The 22,475-nt window shown below is 36.8% G+C and overlaps 1 protein-coding gene across 1 annotated transcript in view; it reads right to left on the reverse strand.

The window, feature by feature from the left end:
- Positions 1-7,007, reverse strand: part of LOC145260599 (mRNA (2'-O-methyladenosine-N(6)-)-methyltransferase-like) — an 89,510-nt gene extending 82,503 nt beyond the window's left edge. Inside the window, exon 1 of the mRNA XM_080118922.1 lies at positions 6,895-7,007. The gene's annotated coding sequence lies outside the window, so the exon portion shown is untranslated. The remainder of the gene's footprint in view (positions 1-6,894) is intronic.
- Positions 7,008-22,475: the final 15,468 nt, after the last annotated feature.

The following is a 22,475-nucleotide window of genomic DNA, read 5'->3' on the forward strand; positions in this document are numbered from 1 at the left end:
AAAATTAAAATCTGATTTCTGTAAGACCAACAAAATTATGACATTTATTTTATAAAAACATAACTATACTTATTTTGTACCCCCCCCTCTAATTTTTTTCTCACCTGACCAATTTTAATATTTTTTTTTGTTATTATTCAATTATATTTTTCTCAACATTATTTCAACTTAAATTTTTCAAAGAACATTTTGGTAAAACTACAGATCAGTTAACACATTAGAACTCATAAATTTAAAGAAACACAAATTATATAAAATACATTAGAATAAAATTCTCTCCCAAACATGCATAGTTTTAAGAGCGGAGAGAATTTGTAAGATTTTTTTTACATGTTAAAATACAGATTACCTCATACTCCAAAATGTGTAAACCAAGAAAAATAGTGGAATCCACATAATATATAATGATTTGTAAGAGCATTTAAGCAGTAAATAAAAACTCTTACAAATTGTTACCACAAGTGGGTTCGGTAGAGAATTATATTCTAATACGTTTTATATAAATTATTAGTGTTTATTTATTATTCACCACTATCATTTGTTTTCACATTTTTTTGTTTTTTTTACATACCAATTCATTTTTATTTTCTGTGTACGATTATCTATCATGTCGCTAAAGAATTTCTCATTTCTTATCATTTTTAACCAACACCTGTGTCCTTCTGACTGCGTTAGTGGAATGAGTCAGTCAAAGACGTCAACAGCAGTACTCTTTCAGCACTGAGAGATCTCCCAGCAGAAAGAATGGCTAACACTCAACTGAGCCCAAGCAAAGGTTGCAAAAACATGGGACAACTTGCACAAGTGGGGCTATGTACAGGACACTGTGTCCCTGTGGCGCCAACGTGCAGACTATCACACACATCCTCACCGACTTGTTACCTAAGCGAGGCATGCTTCGATGCAGACTTGAGGGACACCTCAAGTACTGCCTAATGATTAATCTTAAGATGGAGCGAAATGTTATGATAATCATCATCATTATTTTTCAAATACATCAGATTTTAGAGGGAGGAGATACAAATTATAACATGAACTGATCACCCACTTTATGACCATCAAAATTGTCCTTTTTCTGTATACAATTAGCTATCATGTCACTAGAGAATTCCATTTTTTGTTCAAAAATGTTACATTTTAGGAGGGAAGAATAAGTTTTCTGTGTAAATTCAATGTAAACTGATCACCTACTGTTTTTTTTTGTTTTGTTTTGTTTTTTACAGGGGCAAATTAACAATTAATTACAATTAAGAATTTTTTGAATGCAACAGTAAATTAACAAATTCAGTAGAACCTGTTGAAAAAGAAATTCTTTTAAATTTCTATAAAATAATTTTAATTAATCACTTCCTATATAAACTTCATGTAATATGATCACCATTTCACCATTTTTTTTTCCTGTGTACATTTCACTTTAGTATTCATTAACATTTTTCCCTTATTACCATAGAGGCTTTACAAGTCAGGTTGGGTGCTAGCAAGCTCCATTTTTTAGCCAGTTTTTGTTGCATGGACAAATTAGTGTGTTTCAGGTTCATTTAGGCATCGTTTCATGCAGTGTTTAAACATGGGAGCAAAGTGCATGCATTCAGAGGACGAGTGTTACCAAATTTAAAAAAAATAAATGGTTTGATGTTATATACTGAATTATTCCATAAAAAGTGAAAACAAGTGGCGATCGTAAATGACAAACAAGTACCAAATTATATTATAGTTCTTGAACTTCTAGTTTTCAATATTAATATGATTAAGTTAGTGTCAAAAAAAAGATTTTTTAATTATTATCAAAAAAGTTATTTTTTTTCTCTATTAACTGTTTCTCATAACATTGAAACCTTTTTGTCATGCGATGACAATTATGGCAATTTGGAAGCTTAACTCTTTGTTCTAAGGAAGGTAAAGTAGTTGAAAAAATCATTTTTTCTTAAAATTACTCGAAGGTTTTGTTTAAGAAAAATTACAATATTGTTGCATTTTACTTTTTGGTTGTTATTAATCTTATAAAACTTTGTTATGTTAAATAAAAGTAGTTGAAAAAGTTTTTTTTTTCTTACAATGCTTAGTAAAATAGATTTACCTCTCTTAGAACAATAAGCTAAGTTCCCAAATTGTCAATTATTTCTTGATTTTCTGGTTAATGATCAGTAGGTACCTCAAACGCGTGCCACAGTTTTAACACCACCCCTGTATGCAACACAATGTAACTAATTTATCATCCTAAATTTTTTACCATTTAAAAGAAGGTTCAAATAAACTGTAAATATTTTTAAAAATTTTTACAGCATACAAAAATAATGAAAATGCGAGACAAAAAATCGTGTTTACATTATCGACGCTTTAAAACAATGGGTGCTTGTCTATAAATGGGGCGAAAAAAATTTACAAGAATCTTAAAAAAATCTTTATAATGTACGTACTTGTTACTGCATGAAGAGGTCATATTCCAAAAATCACGTAAATCGATCAAGTAGTTTTTTTTTATATTTAAGAAAATCAAATATCACACGGTTTATCAAAGATTTGCTCCACATTTGTTTGAAAGCTAACGACACCTGGCGGAAATATGGGATCAACAAGGGCAGACAATCATTTTCAAAATAAAATATATATACTTGATTGATTTATCTTGTATATTTTCATCTAAGTTTTTCATGTTCGCTTATTAAAGTCTGTTTTCAAACGAAAAAAAAAAAACCTTGGTGTTTTCGACATTCTCTTTATTAAAAGAAGTCAATTTTATTTATTAAATAAGTTAATTTATTATTTTGTATTTGTATTATAAAAAAAAAATGTTTTCAACATTTAAGGAAAAAAAAGTCGATTGTCTGCCCTTGTTGATCCCATATTTCCGCCTGTTGTCGTTAGTGTCATTAGCTTTCAACAAGATGGCGTGGAGCAAATCTTCAATAAACCATGCGATAATATTTGATTTTCTTAAATAAAAAAAAAAAACTACTTGACCGATTTACATAATTTTTGGAATATGACATCCTCATGCAGTGACAAATACGTACATTATAAAAAATTTCCGATTTTTCTTGTAAAAAATCTTTTTCAGCCCATTTATAGACAAGCACCAAACAATGTTCCTATGTAGTGACGTTTTTTAAGCCGTAGAGACACCCATGTTTTTAAAATTTAGCAAAAATCAAATAATCGTCATATATTGCTGAAATTTTCGATATTTATTCATTATTAAATAAACTTACATAATAAAAGTAGGTTTCATTAAATATATTAGAGGAAATATTTTTTAGGTGTTCTACCCCATTCCATATGAAAATTAAACAAAATAAATGTAGGTTGATAAAAATTTCAACATTTTTAAAGCTGAAAAGCTCAATTATATATATATATATATATATATATAATCCCATTATTTATCTCACTTACCTTAAAGTTGTAATTAAAATTGGACATAAAATCAATATTATTGTTAAAAAAGAAAAATAAAGACTTTTTCTGGATAATTTTTTTTTCCTCGGTAATAAAATTATTTAAATTATAATAAAAAACAGAATTCTAACAGAATAATTATTTCTAAAAAATGCTTTAAATGATATTAAATTTAAATATTATGCGGTATGAAGTTTAAACAAAGATGTTTTGTAACAGGTTTCCAATAATAAAAAATACATTTATATAATAGAATATATGACTCTTGAGATAATAAAACTTGCAAAAGCAAAATCGACTAAAAAAAAAAATTGTTTGGATTTGATTAATTAAAATGATAGGTGATAATCAATTGTTGCGCCTTTTTCCCAAAAAAGTAGAGAGGTTTGTAAGCAACATTATATTCAGATATATAAGTGCCAACAGAAAACATTAAAATTAATTTTATCGTCTGTATAGTTCGTTAAGAAAAATCTATTAGTTTTACAAAAGGTAAATCTTATATGGATTTCATCCATATTTTTATTGTAAATTTTATTTATTCATTGTAGAGCGCCAAATGCTCTTCCACAGAAATTGACCCAGACTGTAAGTAAACACGAATTGTTGACGTTGCTGTTAAGTGACGTTTTACACAACGCTTTGGGGATGTCTAATAATCACTATCCGGAGGATTATCCTCCAAAATATTACGTCCTACTTGGGGAGGTGGCGAAAAAGACTTCCTCGTTAAGAACGGGGACTTGGAAATGCCAATGGGTTCATTGGAGGCAATTTCTATAAATCGTTCTTAAACACCGTGGCATTCGGCATCGGTTACAAATATTTTGCCATTTCAACTTAGATGGAGAAAAAAATAAAAGCCCCTTTTTAAGTACAAAAGAATAATGATTTTATCCACTCTCCGTTGTACCATTTTAGAGCAGTTAACTTTTTTTTTTTTTTTTTTTTTGCTATGGGGGATAAATTTTGTAACTTTTTAAACAATTCATTCGGACTTAGTTAATAATGGTTAAAAATTTATTTATTATTATTTTTTTTAAATAGTTAATTGCCTTAAACATTTAGAATAGACCGAAAACGGGGAGTGTCAATTTTAGGTGCTTATTTAAAATTACGCTTGATTAAAAACAAAAATACAGAAAAATCTTTATGATGTAAGTACGTACTCTGCACCGGAACCACGATGTCATATTACAAAAATTACGTAAATTTATCAAATACTTTTGTTTTGTTAACTTAAAAAAAAAAAAAAAAAATTACGATTTTAAGTGATTAAAAAGTTTTATTTTAAATACAAAAAAATCTGTAGTGGAACTGAATTGCCGCCCTTGAATTTTGGAAAAAATTTACCTATATGGCGGCTCTCGGATCCTCTTAGCTCCCACATAAAATTTGATTTTTCTTAAAAAATAAATACAAAATACTTGACCAATTTATGCAATTTTTGGAATAAAATACATTCGTTTCGCAATCAGTACATACATAAATATTTGTTTTTTTTAAACTAAGCATCCAATTTTACCTTAAATATATTATATATGAAACTGGTAGTGGTCCACCGACCACCAGTCCACCCACCACCACTCTAAAACAGTTTTTTTTTTTTTTCGACAAATTTTTCACATAATAGCTTAAAAAGTAGAATCTCTTTTTTTTTAGGGGGGGGTAGTATTCATGTACAGATTCACCTAATTAATACATTTTAACTTTGCAAAAATCAGCAAGATAGGGAGCGAGAAAGTGTTTCACCCCAAGAGTGAAACAGCTAAATAAAAGCTATCAGGTATTGGTCCCACCAGTTGCAATTTTCGACCAATGAACAGCGAGTGTTGCTCATGAATATTAACGAGGTAATGGTTGAGCTCGCCAGCAACATGCTACAAAGTTAGTCAGAAGGCCTCAAACCATTGCTCGAATGACGTCTTATGTGGTAGCGCTTCACCAGAAACGTATCAGCTTGCTTTTTCATTCTTACTTCGCTCCAACCCTCTCTTCAACAGCTTTAGCTAATTTAGAATAATGCTTTTAGGTATGGAGGCAACCTACCATTAGACAGTAGTAATTGCAGAAATAAGATTGCATTCCTATTAAGAAATTAAATATAAAAAAAAATTTTTAATCTTTAGATTGATAAAGGGGTTTACTTTCTCATTTGAGATGTTTCAATAGTACCATCTGGAAATTAAGTTTTAAACAATATTAAGGCGTAGTTTAATGTAATAGTTGCCGCATTTTTTTTTTTTTTTTTTTTTAAGACTTTTAACACTTATCCGAGAGGTTATACAAGTAAAATTTTGTTCAGCCTTATACCACCACCCACCCTTTTTTTTTTGGGGGGGGGCGTCGTGGATCGGTACATTACTCATTTGCATTGAGCGAAAATAGGTTAATCTGCTATCCATTCAGTTAGGAAAATTAAAAGCGCAAATTAGGTGAAAAGGGGGCTCCCTATTTACTTACCTCCTCACGCGGGCAGCATTAAATAGTCTATTTTTAATCTGGAGAAAATCCATCTCCCTCCCCCTCTCTTAAAAAAAAAAAAAAAAACTGGGTATCGAGTTGGGGCAAAACTTGAGAGCACAATAAAGGTGAAATGTAATTATCAAAATATATGGTTGTACTTATGTTATCAGTCCGAAATATTTAGAAAGCCATTCTTAACATGGGGAGGGTGTTTTGTAATTGTGCTTTCACCTAACAATTTAATAAAAATATCGTAAAATTTGAAAATGAGTGCGTAAGCACCAACCATACGATCAGTTATGGTAAAATAAAAAGAAAACACGATTGAAATGACCGTAAGATTTAATTTTTAGTGTCATTTTAATCGGCTTGGGGGTTTCTGGTGTAAATATTTAAAAGGGCTCATTTTGAAGTGTTTTTGTTTTTAGAGTTTGTTGCTTCTCTTAATCTGCAAAAAGCACTAAATTAGCCAGAAAATGTAACTGATAAATTAAGATTAATATTTGAGTAATAATTAAAAAAAAAAATTAAAAAAAAAAAAATGGTTGGGAAATGTAAATAAAAACAAACGATGAAATTGAAAAATAGTGGTTTATGTGAAGAAGAAATGACATTGACGACCTCCAAAAGATCTGGTTCGTTGGTAGTTGCCGCTGCTGCTAAAAGTCCAAACCCACTTTTTGAATTTAAAACAGCTTCGTCTAGCTTGTCAAGCTGCAGAACACAAATTCCCGCCCAATTAAAAATACATAATAAATCCACTGCACTCGACGTTCCGCATATAATAAACAATGTTAAGAATACATTAATTCTTTATATAAGTAGAAAAAAAAATTAAATATATAATAGTAAGGCTAAAAAATATATATACATCAATAAAGTCAGTTTCTCTATATAGTCAAGTAGTCACCATTAACTTCAGAAATGAAAAGCCATCATTTCTCCAGGAAGGCAATATGGAACAGCTGAGAAATAAATGCCGACATAGACACTAACGAATGGCTTGCATGAATTTAATCAACAACTACTGACCTTCCAGGCTATAATACGGTTACTCCATCAAGTAGAAGTCGAGGTCGAGCCGTGGACAGGCAGCAATTGTGTCAGCCATGCTGGAATATGAAAACAACACAATGTGTCGATACAAAAATAGAAACTGGGTTACGGTACGGAGTGGCATGCTGGCGTGGAGTTGCGAATTGGCGAAACTTTCACATTATAATGAAATTAGACAGATTCGTACTTTAAAGATGCTTTCAATAAATAAATAAATATTTGCTGTATCGAGAAAAATTAAACAAAGTTCGTTCCACTACGGCGAAGAGCTAGAAAAAATATAGCTACTGACGTAGACGAAGTGGCTGGTTTGAAATAGCTATAACCATAATGCAGGCCACCAAAAGAAATGGCTTCCCACTTACTAAAATAGGCAAACTATTCTAATGTACGCTACGACTTAAGGCTTCGAATTAAATCAGTAAACTATCAGATATTTATCTTTGGTCCTTATCCCACTCTATTATAGTAAATTTAGGATCAGAAATTGAGAGGAATAAAGTAAACAACTAATATGAAATTCCCCCACGTAACGGACGTGGCATGACAGATTCAGCATTATAAGGGGATGCCTTTAGATTGCCACGGAGCTCGGCTTTTACAAGGGAGACAAGGTGTAGAGACGCAATATATTTCAATAAAATTTCTATTCACTAAACTGTCAAACCTGATATTCTCTTTGATACATTTTAAATAGCATATTTCAAGAAAACAAAACATATTTAATAAATTATTTTGTTAAATGAATTTTAAGAAATTAAAAATTCGGTTGAAAGACTGAATAAAATCTAAGATAAGATATAAAAATTTATTAAGATTTTATTAGAAGGATATCCAAATTCAACACACTATCAACTAACAAGTTATATAAATGAGTATTGTTCTTTTTAATTAATAAGTTAGTATAATTGATCATATTAACATATTTTGCATTAGTTGAGCTTCTGATTATTAAGTAGTCCATACAAATTTAATTTATTTACGCATGTATATCTGATAATTATAAGTGAAAATATAAATCTATTTATAATACCAGGTAATAATTATATTATATATATTAGAAATCTATATAGAAATTTGTTTTTTTTTGTGTGTTGATATTCATATTAAAACCCCTTTTTTCTGTTAGTATTTATGTGCTTCCCCACGAAAGGAAAATGTGACACAAGGTCGTTTTTAATGGGGGGGGGCAAAAGGGCAATCTGGTAGGAACCAAGAATAATAATTGTATCAGTATAGAAGTATTGACCAAGGACAAATTAACTTAAGTGTATCAGAACAGATCCTACACTTGGATCAAGTCTTTTAATTAGTGTAACAATACAACATAAATTCAACATGAACAAAAAATTTAGGCACACGGCCAACTCAAAAAGTGGGGAAGAATGGGAATCGTTGTTGGTCATCCTTGCCACTCTAGAACTAAACAAAAGTTTCTCTTAGCTAGCATCCTCTTTCACCATCATAGCACATTCAGCCTTTCATACTGGATGACATTCCACTTAGAACCCAATTGTTTAAAACATTTTTTATTAGTGTATAAAAACAAAAAAGATAACAATAATGATACAATAATTCATTTGTGTTGAGGGCAGGGGAAGAAAAATGAAAAACTGGTTAGTAAGACCCTCCCAACCTCATCTAATTGACAGACTGCCAGTTTCACTTTGGTTTGTAAAGGAACCTAAGATCCTGCAGGACAGTCTCTAAGTGGGGGTACCCTCTAAATGGGATGAACGGGAGAAAAGAAAAATTGGTGGGTGACGGGGAGGAATGTTAGTGATTGATTTCTTTTTCTTCGAGATGGGCAAAATTTAGAGGGGGAGAGGGGAGCAAAAAGAAAAATTTCAATTAAAAGGGGATGGGGATCTTGGAGGCTTCCTAGTCAGGGAGGAATGACGCATTCACTCGGCTAGCTAAGAGGCTAAAAGTTAAATACTTGACGAAACTGCGAATTCCGCACCTAGGCGGGGAACATGCATTCAAATTTGGCTCCTTTTCATACACACAAACTAGCTATGTGTATCCATCTTCTGTCAAATGCTACACAATGCAGCCTTCTTCTATCACATCTGATCTTCACCTGAAGTTGGTGTTTAAAGAAAGTGATCAGTTCCTGATCAGAAAAAAACAACATCCCCCAGCCACCTTGCAGTCGTGACGTCCCAATTCACCATTCTCGCCAGGATCTTAATGTTCACCATTTTTCTTTCCTGGTCCCATGGCAGCTTCATGTTGTCAACAACGTTGGATAAGGTAATCGGGCAAGGATGCTCAGAATCAAATCCTCACTGACATACGATCAGTACCAGCAGAGTTAGCAGCAATCGAAGAACGCGTGATCAGTCGTTTCTTTGGTCATTGTTTTGCAACAGGGACAAGCAGATGACTCCAAAAAACTGGAACTGCATTGTATGTTGTTGAGGGGTAGTACATTTTGGGCCAATCACCAGGTCAAAGAAAACTCTAAATTGTTTAGATGACTTGAACCTGGCACCCAGCTCTACGCGGAGCGGATTCACTCTGCTGCCAACCCAAATGCACACATAGCGAATCGTTGGCGCCCCCCCCCCACTCACTAGATCTCTGTGGAGTTTCTTATGGGTAGCAGTCTCAAGGTCGCTGGACCTTGGTTGTCGTTTTAGCGCAGCTCAGCATTTTCTTTAGGAAGGCTGATTTTCCCCATGGCCTGTGATGGCTCTCAACAGAGGGGTCGAGAATGAGGTCGGGAAAGGCGGCAGTAACCATAGGGTTCCACAGTTGAAAGCCAGCCTTTCAGCGTCTCAATGACACTTCAAGCCCGGCATTGCCAAGCCATACATAAGTCATACAGACATTGAATACAGACCTGTCTCAGCACCCAGTGTTTTCCCTCATCCCAAAGAAGTGAGGACAAGAGTTTTACAAGAGGTTTTAGGTGTTGTGCAGGCAGGGGAAGTACGGCCACTTGGTAAAGGATGAGAGGCAAGACGTATGTGGCACACACCTTAGCTTTACCCTTTAGGGAAGTTTCCTAGGAAGCCACAAGTTGACCACAGCCTTCACCTTTGACTTTACCTCTGACCAATTCTTTTTGAGCCGGAGACCTGGTCCAAACCACATGCTGGGAATCCGAACCAGGCCATGTGACATGACCGTCCCAGGGGGCGGTTGAGCTCCCCAAAAAGGGGTGAAAACTTAAAAATCACTGAAGAAAAACGGGCAGATGTGAATTTTTATTAAATATTGGTGTGCCTGAGCGACAGCAAAAATCCCTGCTGAGAAAAAAATAAATATAATATATGATTTTGTTTAATCAATCGACAAACAATGCCATTTTGAGAGATGTAATGAAAACATATTTTCGTTGTCGGTGCAAACGAATGATGACTCAAGGTTAGGGAAGAGATGTTTAGTCTTTTGAGTACAGTTGCCCTGACCTAAGGTTATAGATGTGACCGAATTGTCATGAGAAAATCGCCTGCAGGATCGCAGGTACAACTTATGGCAAATCTCCACTTTCTGACAGGGACCAATCGAAATATCCTGGAAGTTGACACTGTCGTGGGTGATTGGTTGTAAAGACCACCCAACCTACCCCCACCCCGCCGTATGTAAACAAGAGCAGAGCCGAAAAACGACAGATTGGAGATTGAGATTGATTGAGCTTGAGATAGCTTGTGTGTACACGCAGAAGAGTAGATTGGATCGCCCCCCCCCCCTCTCCGTGATTCTACATCTCGCCACAACCCTCACCGCTAAAAAGAAAGAGACTACAAGAAAATGTGAATCATTTAGACTTGTCTAAACACTGAATTGTAAAGAAAACTTGTATATATATTTTTGGACTTAATAAGTAGACTAGAAAGACAAAACGAAGTTTTTTTGTTTTTTTCTTGATGAATTGTCTTACTGCCAGATGGTGATTTGTTGAATTACAGCATATCAACCCTTGACGCCAGGAGGACTGAGAAACACCTGACCACAATTGAAGACTGACCAAGTACAACCAGGGAAACAAATCAGATGGGGTCCTGCTGAATGAGGTCACATCTTGGTAGCCGTTGACTGGGATGGTGGCTTAGAAGAAGATCAGAGGTCACATTTGGTTCTGTGACTGAAAATTGACTTTTACGTGATAAAAGGTCCTTGGGAAGGAATCCTTTCACACCATCCGTCCAGCTGAAGGCCACCGGGAAGTTTGTGTTAGCACTCCAGGTGCCCAACTGCAGTCCAACCAAATTGCTGTGGTTTATCTTGTCCCCTGTGATTCTTTCGTACCAAGCAGAGCTATTCCATACAGGGTCGAATTTGCCTCCCCACATCTTGCGGAGCAGTGGTTCCAAAGCCAGGACATAAATTAGGGGTGACAGCAGACAACCCTGACACACCAATCGAGAATTAACAAAGGGTTTCGAGTGTTTTCCATTGACTTGTATGACAACCTTAGGCTGGTGATACGTCACAGAGATCCACTTGCAGAAGTTCAGTTTAAAACTGGCGACCTCTAAGACAGATGCCAGGAAGCGATGGTCGACCTTATCAAAAGCTTTGGACTGGTCTAAATTGATCAGCGTAGCTTCCGTGTCATCTTTTATCCTTCCCTCTAGGATTGTGCGGATCAAGTACAAGTTGTTCTGGATCAATCTCTCCTTCACAGTGTAGTTCTGCTCCGGTTCAATCAAGTTGCCAATAACAATCTGCTGCCAATTCGACAAGATCTGGGCCAAAATCTTTAACTCATGTTCAACAGAGTTATGGGTCTGAAGTCATTTAATTCTTCCCCACCATGTCCATAATCTTTCTTCAGCATTATGATCACTCTCCTGGTGACTTGCTTTGGGATGGATCCCTTAGCAAACCAATGGTTGAACACATCTGTCAGAAGAGGCAGAAAGATGTATGACAGCCTCAAATACAGTTTGTATGCCAGACCATCAAGTCCTGGCAATATGTCACAGCTGACCTACATCAACGCAGTAAAAATCTCCCGCACTATCATCCAGTCTTTGCAACTAGCCGCTCTAGCCACCTTAAGGTGGGGAGAGTCACTAAAATCATGGACGAGAAGGTCGGGATGCTGGGTAAAACACTTCTCAAAATGTTTTCAAAACCCCTCGCAAATCTCCCAAGTCAATTATAAGGTGCATCCATCTGGATGTTTGCCTTTGCCGATGTACTTGTCTGAGCCACACTTAGAAACCTCGCAACACATTTCCACATCAGAGTTGACTGCTTCTTTGCATATCTTTCTAAGCCTTGCTCTAACTACTTGACTTTTGTAATGCTTGCTAGTTTTGCGCAGAAAGTCCTGCTTAGCTAGTTCCTTACTAACCCTATCACCCTCTCCCATAACCTTAGCTAGTTTCTGCTCTAGCTGCTTCTTCATTTCAGCCTTATCTAGTATGAGGCACTGGGTTTACTTAATGGAGAATCTTCTCATTTTAGCTTTAAAACCCACCCACCACTTACTCCCGATAATCGCCTCCACTTGTGTCTTTTGAATTAACTCTATTAACATCTCAGAAGCCTTGTATCTCCAGAAGGGAGGTGTTGAACTTCCAGTGCCCCGCTAACTTAAGCCTATTTACTAGCTTCAGCTGGGAGATAACTAGTTTATGGTCCAGCTGGCTTAGCCAAGTGAATGTGGGACAAGATAAGAAATCTATGTCACCTCTTCTAACTAACATCCTGTCCAAATAAGTATTCGAATAGGAGGAAAGACTATTGGTCCATGTCCATATCTCCCACCCTGGATGCTCGACCCAAAACCTGTCGACAAGACCGCATCTAGCCATCAGATTGGCCAGGCTGGACTCGCACTTCTCCTACCCTTTAGCGTCGCCGCCTATCTTATCTATTTCAGGGTCTAAGATAGTGTTATACCGTGGCTAACGAGAAAGAAGGCCGATGCATGTGACAGCGTAACGTCATTTCCTAATTAAGTTGTAGGTATAGACAGCTTCCGGTATTCAACCACGTGGTCATGCTAACAGGCATAAAAAATATGGCTACCAATATGTGTTACCGATTGTACATGTATGTTCTAAAGAAAAAGAACAATTCTCCATTCGGAAAATAATTATTATAATTGCACATTTGGGATAATTTTAATCAAAATATCGTAAGTGAATTCGTGTTTGAACTTTTATTTTTATTGGAGAAAGGCGAATATTTCATTTTATTTATTTATTTTATGCAAAACAAACAATTTTTGGGTTTGTATTACTGTACACATAGATTCGAAAAAGTTGTCAAAAAACAAATATATAACAAATCAATGTTATCAAAAGCAAGATAAATTACTTTTCTAACAAACTGGATATATTTTTCGTGTTTTTATTCAATGTAACATGTTTATTCAGCTCGAAAAACATACATTGTTTATCGATGTGTTGGAAAATTCAAAATGGGGCCCGCCTCTCTCTTTAACACGGTAAGTTCGGGAAAAGGTGCTATAAATAATAAACTAGACAAAATACTATTAAAAAACTACCGAATATATGTCAACCTATGTCACGGTAATATATATTGAGCGAGTTTCTAACAGTATTTTGTCTAGTTTTATATTTATAGCACCTTTTCCCAAACTTACCGTGTTAAAGAGAGAGCTGGGCGCCATTTTGAATTTTCCAATACATCGGTAAACACAGTATGCTTTTCGAGCTGAATAAACATGTTACATTAAATAAAACACTGAAAACATATCCAGGTAGGTAGAAAAGTAACTTATCTTGCCTTTGATAATATTTATTTGTTTTTTTGACAACTTTTTCGAATCTATGTGTACAGTAATACAAACCCCAATTTTTATATAATATTTTTCAGCCCGTTCTTTTAATAATAAATAAAACTTTTCACTGAGTATTTTCAAATATTTTAAAGTAAGCATTTTTCACGGCAGTGTTTTTTTTTTTTGTTTTTTGTTTTTTTTACGATTGGTGAATTATCAATATTTTAGCATAGGGCGTAATTCATTTCTCTGAAATATATTTAAAACTTCAATTTTTTGTTTTTATAACATTTTAACTGTAAATAATTTACATGAGGAGTTTGTTTTACTGTACACATAGATTCGAAAAAGTTGTCAAAAAACAAATATATAACAAATAAATATTATCAAAAACAAGATAAGTTACAAACATGGCGACATTTTTCTTTTTAAAATATATTGATAAACATTGTATGATTTTCGAAGCGATTACACGTTTTAAAGTGAGTAAAATCACTAAAAACCTTCCCAGATAGGTAGAAGAGTAACTTATCTTGCCTTTGATAACATTTATTTGTGATATTTGTTTTTGACAACTTTTTCGAATCTATGTGTACAGTAATACAAATCTAAAATTTAATTTAACTTGAAAATAATATTTAAAATACATGTGCGTACACTGCACAAGCACCCTTATTATTATAATAATAATAGTAATAATAATAAAAAAACTGGTGTAGATGACATCGACTCGCGCCACACCACATCACACCAACTAGTTGTGAAGGGTCAAGGAGGATGGAAAGACCGAGGTGAGAGAGTACTGACCAAATCTCTACTGGAAGTGTGCAGTTCAAATCTGGTACCTTGGGAAGGCATTTTGTCATCCAAACCCCAGGAAACACCAATGGCCGATGCCAACGAGAAATCAGTGACAACATCTGTTGCGATAACATGCAATCATCTGCACAAGTGGTCAAGAGGTGGAGAACACTGGAAATCTGTGGAGACTTGTCACTTGGTCTCCAGGGAACACCACAGGTTACTGCCAGTAAGCAATCACTGATGATGGCTTGTGAGACAACTAATACGCTACACATTTTGATGAAAAACATGGGGAAAAAATGGACATAGAACAGAAAACTAAAACTAATTTCTGTATTTAAAGTAATAGTTATTTAAATATTTCAACATATAACCTTGTGGAGAAAATCCAGCTTCCCAATAAGGGGCACTCTGGATAGGAACAAAAATAATCTCAGTCATGAGAGATTTCTCCTCCACCGACCGAAGACAGAAAAGGTAAAGTGTAGCATCAAAACAGATACTACACTGATCTTGTTCCGAAGGCCAAAAAATATTTGTTTAATGTTTCTTTAATTGTTTGTCCACTAAATTCATAATTCAGTTTTATCAGTATTAAATTGTATATTACTTTAAAATTACTTAATTTTACATAGATAATGTTTATATTTTATATTGAATAAAGTTCAGTTAAAGTAGCAATCGAACTGTGTTCCTTTTTCTTTTTAAAAATGTTTTATTGCTCTTTTTCAAATGGCCCTCATATAGTACTGACAGTCTGACAAATCTTACCTACATAGCCTGCAGACATTTTTCAGTTAACAGGCCTTCTTCTTACTCTTGGTGACCGTGGTTATACTACACTTTGATACTACACTTTGAACTTAGCCTCCGAGCCAACAAAGAAAAAAGGTAAGCATTTTTTTCTATTTATTTAAAAAGAAAATACAACTTCATTATAAATGGGTTATGGAATTGTATTCATCTGCAAAAGATCTAGTTAATTTCCATATTCTTTTAAACATTCGTTTTAATCAATTCCCTATTAGGTTTTTTTTTTCAGTTTTCTTATGGGATGATCATCTTTAGTTAACTATTACATGTAATATTACATGCAGATATAAACCTCTTTCTTTCTATATATGTTGAAAGTTCGATAACTCTTGTATCTCTATTACCTCCCTTTCCCTGTACATATCCCATAATCCCTTTTTTTGTTCTTCCCCCTTAATAAAGAGTTCTTCTCATCAGTCAACACATGTGTCTATTTTCCTCCTTTGAATTCCTGTTCATTTTTATCTCTATTCCACTAAAATGCACCACTCAACAGGTTATGGGCCCAGAAGTGATAATGGAAACAGATGGAGCAGATTATCTTTTGACGGAGATGAAGCCAAATACGAAATTTGGGAAGTAAAATTCTTAGGCCATTTACGTACGCTCGGTCTAAAAGACACCATCTTAGGTGTAAACTCTACAAATGAACACGACAATGAAAGAAATGAGGAAGCGTATGCCGAACTGGTACAGTTTCTAGATGATAAAAGCTTATCCCTGATAATGAGAGAAGCTGCAGACAATGGAAGAAAAGCTCTAAAAATATTACGCGAACATTATGCAGGAAAAGGGAAGCCTAGGGTCATTTCTTTATACACCCAACTAACGTCTCTCAAAAAGAATAGCGATGAAAGTGTCACGGACTACGTTATAAGAACAGAAACTGTTCTAACAGCCCTCAGAAATGCTGGACAGACAGTTGATGTATATCAACATTAACAATGCATAATGAATAAAAATGCACAAGACAAAATAACATTATAGATAGATCGGCAGACGATACGTCTCGTAGGGAAAGATCGTCTCCCGGTCCTTTTATTTACAAAAGAACAGATTTTAAGACTGTCGCGCCCTCTAGTGGTAGTTCATTAAAGTGCAAGGGAGATAATCCGTAGTTCATTGAAGTGCAAGGGAGATAATCCTGTCCAATATATTACATCCCTTCAATCTTACTCTGGATCACGAACATAGTCTTCAAATTTTTTTGGTGGTCTCCGAATACGCCCTGACTTGCGAGAGGGTGGTGATGCCGATTTTTCTACCACTGCTGGAGTCTCTGCAACCTCTTCCATATGCCTGCTCTCAGGTATTAAACTTTCCTCAGGACTGTCGGGTGTGCTGGAAACTTCAGGTGTGCCGAAACTCTCAAGATTCTTTACAGCATTATCAGCTTGTATCTCAGGCGTAAGTTCCACTGCTACTGGTGATGAGAGTTTCACAAGCTGGTCCACATGCCTCCTTACTAGCCCTCTACCAGTTTCCACTTCAAAATTCACTGCTCCCAACTGTCTGGTAATGCCACCTTCAATCCATCGCTGAGTAGATCCATAGTTACGCACAAGCACAGGATCGGCTACTTTAAATTCACGGAGCGGCACCATTACCTTGCTCCCCTTTCCATTTTATTTTTTACATCCATAACCTTGTATGTGTCTGGCTTTGCCAAATGAAACGCTGTTCGTAACTGCCGTTTGAACATCAGCTCGGCAGGAGAAACCCCAGTTGATGAGTTTGGAGTTATCCTATAAGTGAATAAAAATCGGTTCACCTTGGTTTCAAGTGTTGCCTTGCCGTCTGTATTCATCCTTTTAAGCGCTTCCTTGAAGGTGCGTACACTGCGTTCTGCTAGTCCATTCGAGGAAGGATGGTAAGGAGCTGTGAAAATGTGTCGAATTCCATTAGCATTCATGAATGCTTTGAATTCTTCACTTGTAAAACAGGGACCGTTGTCACTCACAATTAATACCGGTAGTCCATGAGTTGCGAAGATCCCTCTCAATTTTTCAATTGTGGTCATAGCAGAAGATGATTTTGTAATGCAAACTTCAGTCCGCTTTGAATGAGCATCCACTACTATCAAAAACATGTGCCCCAAAAATGGACCCGCATAATCTAAGTGGACTCTCTCCCATGGTGAACTTGGATATTCCCAGCAGTGAATGGGAGCCTTGCCGGGGTTGCTTTGATAATGTATGCAGGTTCCACAAGCTTTACCGGCTCTCTCAATATCTGCATCAAGATTTGGCCACCACACATAGCTGCAAGCAAGGGCCTTCATTCGCACGATCCCTATGTGTGTCTGATGTAATTGCTGCAACACTTTTGTTCTGAGTATAGCCGGAATTACTACTCTACTCCCCCATAATACGGTACCATCTTCACATGTCAACTCTGTCCGTTTGTTGAAGTAGGGCTTCATTGCCGTGTCTGGAATACACCTACTCCAGCCATTCAGGATGTATTCATACACCCGACTCAAAGTAGGGTCTCTTCTTGTCTCCAATCTCACTGCCGCCACAGTCACTGGAGCATCAACCAAGTTCATCATGTGTATCCTGTTAGAATTAGGTGTGACATCTTGCTCCTGCACACTGATTGGAAGACGACTGAGGCAATCTGCATTTCCATTAAGGGACCCGGCACGATACTCCAACCTGTAATTATAGGCAGCCAGAAATATGGCCCAGTGTTGAACTCTGGCAGCAGCAAGAGAAGGGATCGGCTTGTTTTCAGCAAACAACCCCAATAACGGTTTGTGGTCAGTGAACAACGTAAAATTATTCCCATACAGATATTGGTGCAACTTTTTCACCGCAAAGACTAGGGCCAGCCCCTCCTTCTCAATGTGCGCATAATTCCGTTCTGCCTCAGACAGCGTTCATGATACGTAGCATACTGGTTTCTCCCTTCCATCTTCCATTTTGTGAGCCATTACAGCTCCCAGTCCATAGGGAGAAGCATCTACTTGCACCAGAATCGGTCTAGATGGATCAAAATGAGTTAAAAGAGGTGCAGAACACAGCATTTTCTTTGTTTCTTCAAAAGCCCTGGTTTGTCCAGCACCCCATACCCAGGGAGCACCCTTCCTCATTAAGTTGTGAAGCGGTTCAAGTATAGTTGATAAGTTTGGCAAATGACTATGATAATAGTTAAGTGCCCCTAGGTAGGCTCTTAATTCTGTGATGTTTTGCGGTCGAGGTGCCTCTGTCATGGCGGCTACTTTGTCTGGAAGAGGCGCTATGCCTTCCTTACTAATTCTGAAACCCAGATATGTCACTTCAGGAAGGAGAAACTTGCACTTACTTCTCTTTAACTTTAATCCGGCCTTATCTAGAGCAGCAAATACACTGTATAAATTCTTCAGATGACTACTGTCATCACTACCTGAAACCAGGATGTCATCCACACGCACCTTGCAAAAAGGAATGTTCTTCAATCTTTTGTCCATCTCCCTTTGAAAAATCCCTGTAGCACTGTGTACCCCAAATTGTAGTCTGGTGGGCTGGTATAATCCTTGGTGAGTGTTTACTGTTAGCAGTTCCTGGGTTTCTGCATCCAATTCCAGCTGCTGATAGGCATGGCTCAAGTCGAGCTTGCTAAATTTTTGACCCCCTTTCAAAGTAGCAAATATATCTTCTGTCCGAGGAAGAGGGTAATAGTCACATGGTGATGCCCGGTTTACTGTTTGTTTGTAATCTCCACAGATCCGGATGCCTTCATTATTATTTTTGGCAACCGGTACAATGGGGGCAGCCCACCTAGAGTATTCCACTCTTTTGTAAATTCCCTGGTTTTCCAGGCGATCTAGCTCCTTTTCCACATCCGCTTTTATGGCATAAGGTACTGGTCTTGCCCGACAAAATTTGGGACTAACCATTTTATCAATGAGTATTTTGACCTTAAAATCCTTTAAACACCCCATTTCTTCACTGAACAGCGAATCAAATTCTTTTAAAAGCCTTTCCAACCTCGAAGGGGAATCTTCCTGGTATAAAGGAAACATGCTTCTCCAATCCAGCTTTACCTTATTCAACCAGTTGCGGCCAAGAAGTGTCGGTACATTACCTTTCACCACCAGCAAAGATAGTCGATGCTTTAACCCTTCCTGGATTACTTCCACGTCTGTGGTCCCATGTGGTTTCACTAATTCACCAGTGTACGTTCTCAACTTGACATGGCTTTCCTTTAGATCACAAACTTGGCCAATTTTATTGAATTTTTCTAGGCTCATTACTGTGCATGCAGCTCCAGTGTACACTTCCATGACCACTTTCTCTTGATTAATTAGCAGTTCCACTAATACTGGTGGTGTCCGAAGGTTAGCAACTGTGTGCAAGTCTAGCCTTTCCATACTTATTTCCATTTCTTCACAACAATTTTCCTCCACATTGTTCACCATCCTGCTTTCCTTACCTCGTGTTGCGGAGCTAGGAGGCCTGCTCTCTTCTTGCCTACACTTCCGACGAGTATGCCCTATTCGCCTGCATTTAAAACATTCCTTGTTTTTAAACTGGCACTTGTCCGCTTGGTGGCCAGTGCTTCCACAACGATAACACTCTCGTTTTAATGGTAACCTGTGTACGGACGTTTCACTTCCACTCGTCTGTGCTCCCAACATCAACTTGGAATATTTTCTTGCCGATTCCATAGACACTGCTATTTCAATGGCCTTGTGCAAAGTTAGCATTCTTTCGCCCAGCAAGCGCTCCTGTATCTTCTCATCTTTCACTCCCACAACCAAACGATCACGTATGTGTTCATTTACTTTTTCTTCAAAGTTGCAATGTTCCGACATTTTTCTCAGTGTGGCCACATATTCACTAATGGACTCACCTTCTTGTTTGTCTCTTGTGTTGAATAAGAAACGTTCATGTATCTCGTTGGGGGCCGGCCTGATGTGCCTCTCCATCAGAATACATAATTCTTCAAATGTTTTCTGCTCTGGCCTGTTTTCGGCTAAACCCCTGAGAATAGCATAATTTTTTGCCCCAATAACCGACAAAAATATAGCACGTTTCTTACCTTCATTCAACACATCATTGGCAGTAAAAAAAACTTTACTCTCTCAATATAGTGCGACCATTCTTCTTCCACACTATTCCATTCTCCAATGGTGCCTAATAAAGCCATTTTTATCCGCTACTCGGCAACTTTCCTCGTTCGATTTGTTGTGGGTGTTCGCTTTTAATTTTAAATTGTCTTGTTACTCCTCCGCATTATTCGTTCTTCATCGCCAATTGATGTATATCAACATTAACAATGCATAATGAATAAAAATGCACAAGACAAAATAACATTATAGATAGATCGGCAGACGGTACGTCTCGTAGGGAAAGATCGTCTCCCGGTCCTTTTATTTACAAAAGAACAGATTTTAAGACTGTCGCGCCCTCTAGTGGTAGTTCATTGAAGTGCAAGGGAGATAATCCGTAGTTCATTGAAGTGCAAGGGAGATAATCCTGTCCAATATATTACAACAGTGGACGATGCTTTAATCATCGTGATGATATTAAAGGGATTACCTAGCCAGTTCGACTCATTTTCTATATATGTGACTCACAGCAACAAAGAACTAACGTTCTCTGTATTTAAAACCGAGCTTCACAGCTTTGAAGAGACTCTAAAGCACAAAAACGAGTCTAGCAGCGACGACATGATGAAACTAACTTCCTCCTTTTCGAGAATTGCTGTAAGTAACAACGACCATGACGAGCGAGACACTACATGCTATATGTGCGTCGGAAAAGGGCATATATCTACAGACTGTGACAACAACAAACGAAAAATGTGGTGCAACAACTGCAAAGCCACCACTCATAAAAGAGAGTCTTGCCGCTACAAACGTAGGGACACTATGGAAAGGCAGTGGATATTGAAGAAGAATATACGTTCACACTCAAAATGAAGGACTACCACGTGTGGAAGACGACGTCACCCACAGGTTTGCTTGTTACGCTGGTGCCACTTCTCACATCATTAGAGATGAGAAGAAATTAAAAAATTTCGACCAAACATTCCAGCCAGAAAACCACTACATGGAGTTAGTGGACATACAAAAACCAGCGGCGTTGCATTAAAAAGAGGAGATGCAGAAATACACTTCGTAGACGAAAATGGAAACTGCGTCGGCGTTATTGATACCTTCCTACCCACAAGACATTTTCTCTGTAAAAACTGCTACTAAAAACGGAGCAACAGTCATTTTTAAAGAAAATAAAAATGAACTCGTACATAAAAACGGCAGAAGGTTCAAAATATATGTACATAAAAGACTGTACTATTTAACGACTACACAGAATGAAAGCCCCGAAGACAGCTGCCATCAATGCTATGACGTTGATACATGGCATAAAATACTCGGCCACTGTAACTATGACGTCGTAATGAAACTACCCGCTGTAGTTCATGGGATGAAAATAAAACCAAAAAACGCAAACAATAGAAATTGCAATATTTGCATTCAAGGAAAATTCTCTCAAAGCAGAAACAAAGACCCGGACGAATGAGAATCCAGCATACTACATCTAGTTAACTCGGACTTAGCCAGCCCTATAAACCCGGCAGACTTAAACGGAAATCGATACGCTGTCTCGTTCACCGATGATTTCTCTGGTTCTGTATGTGTGTATTTTATTAAAAATAAAAGTGACACCACACTCGCCGCCGAAAAATTCATTGCAGATATCTCACCCTATGGCGAAATAAAAATACTGAGGACAGATAACGGTTCAGAATTTAAGTCGAACGATTTCCAGAAATTAGTCCGCAAAAACAAAATTAAACATGAGACCTCAGCACCGTACTCACCTCACAAGAATGGAACAGCCAAAAGAAATTGGTGGACACTGTTCGAAATGGCGAGATGCATGATCATAGAGAGTGGATTACCCAAAACCCTGTGGACCTATGCTGTCATGACATCCGCAGTTATACGAAACAGGTGTTTCAACAACCGCCTGAAACAAACTCCATATTACGAGATAACTGGGAGGAAACCCGACCTCTCGAAAATGCACATCTTCAGTTCAGTGTGCTACACCTACTCCAACACAAGAGGGAAACTGGACCCAAAATGTCAGAGAGGGATATTTATCAGATACGACAGAAACAGCCCAGCATACCTAATCTACCACCCTGAAAGTGGGAAAGTGTATAAACACAGACAAGTAAAATTCATCAACAACTCTGACGTACAACAAAACCAAACTTCTCCACCAAGCAATAA

This window comes from Euprymna scolopes, chromosome 1 (genome assembly GCF_053919585.1).
Source record: "Euprymna scolopes isolate OS-2025 chromosome 1, ASM5391958v1, whole genome shotgun sequence".
Taxonomy (NCBI): Eukaryota; Metazoa; Mollusca; class Cephalopoda; order Sepiida; family Sepiolidae; genus Euprymna; species Euprymna scolopes.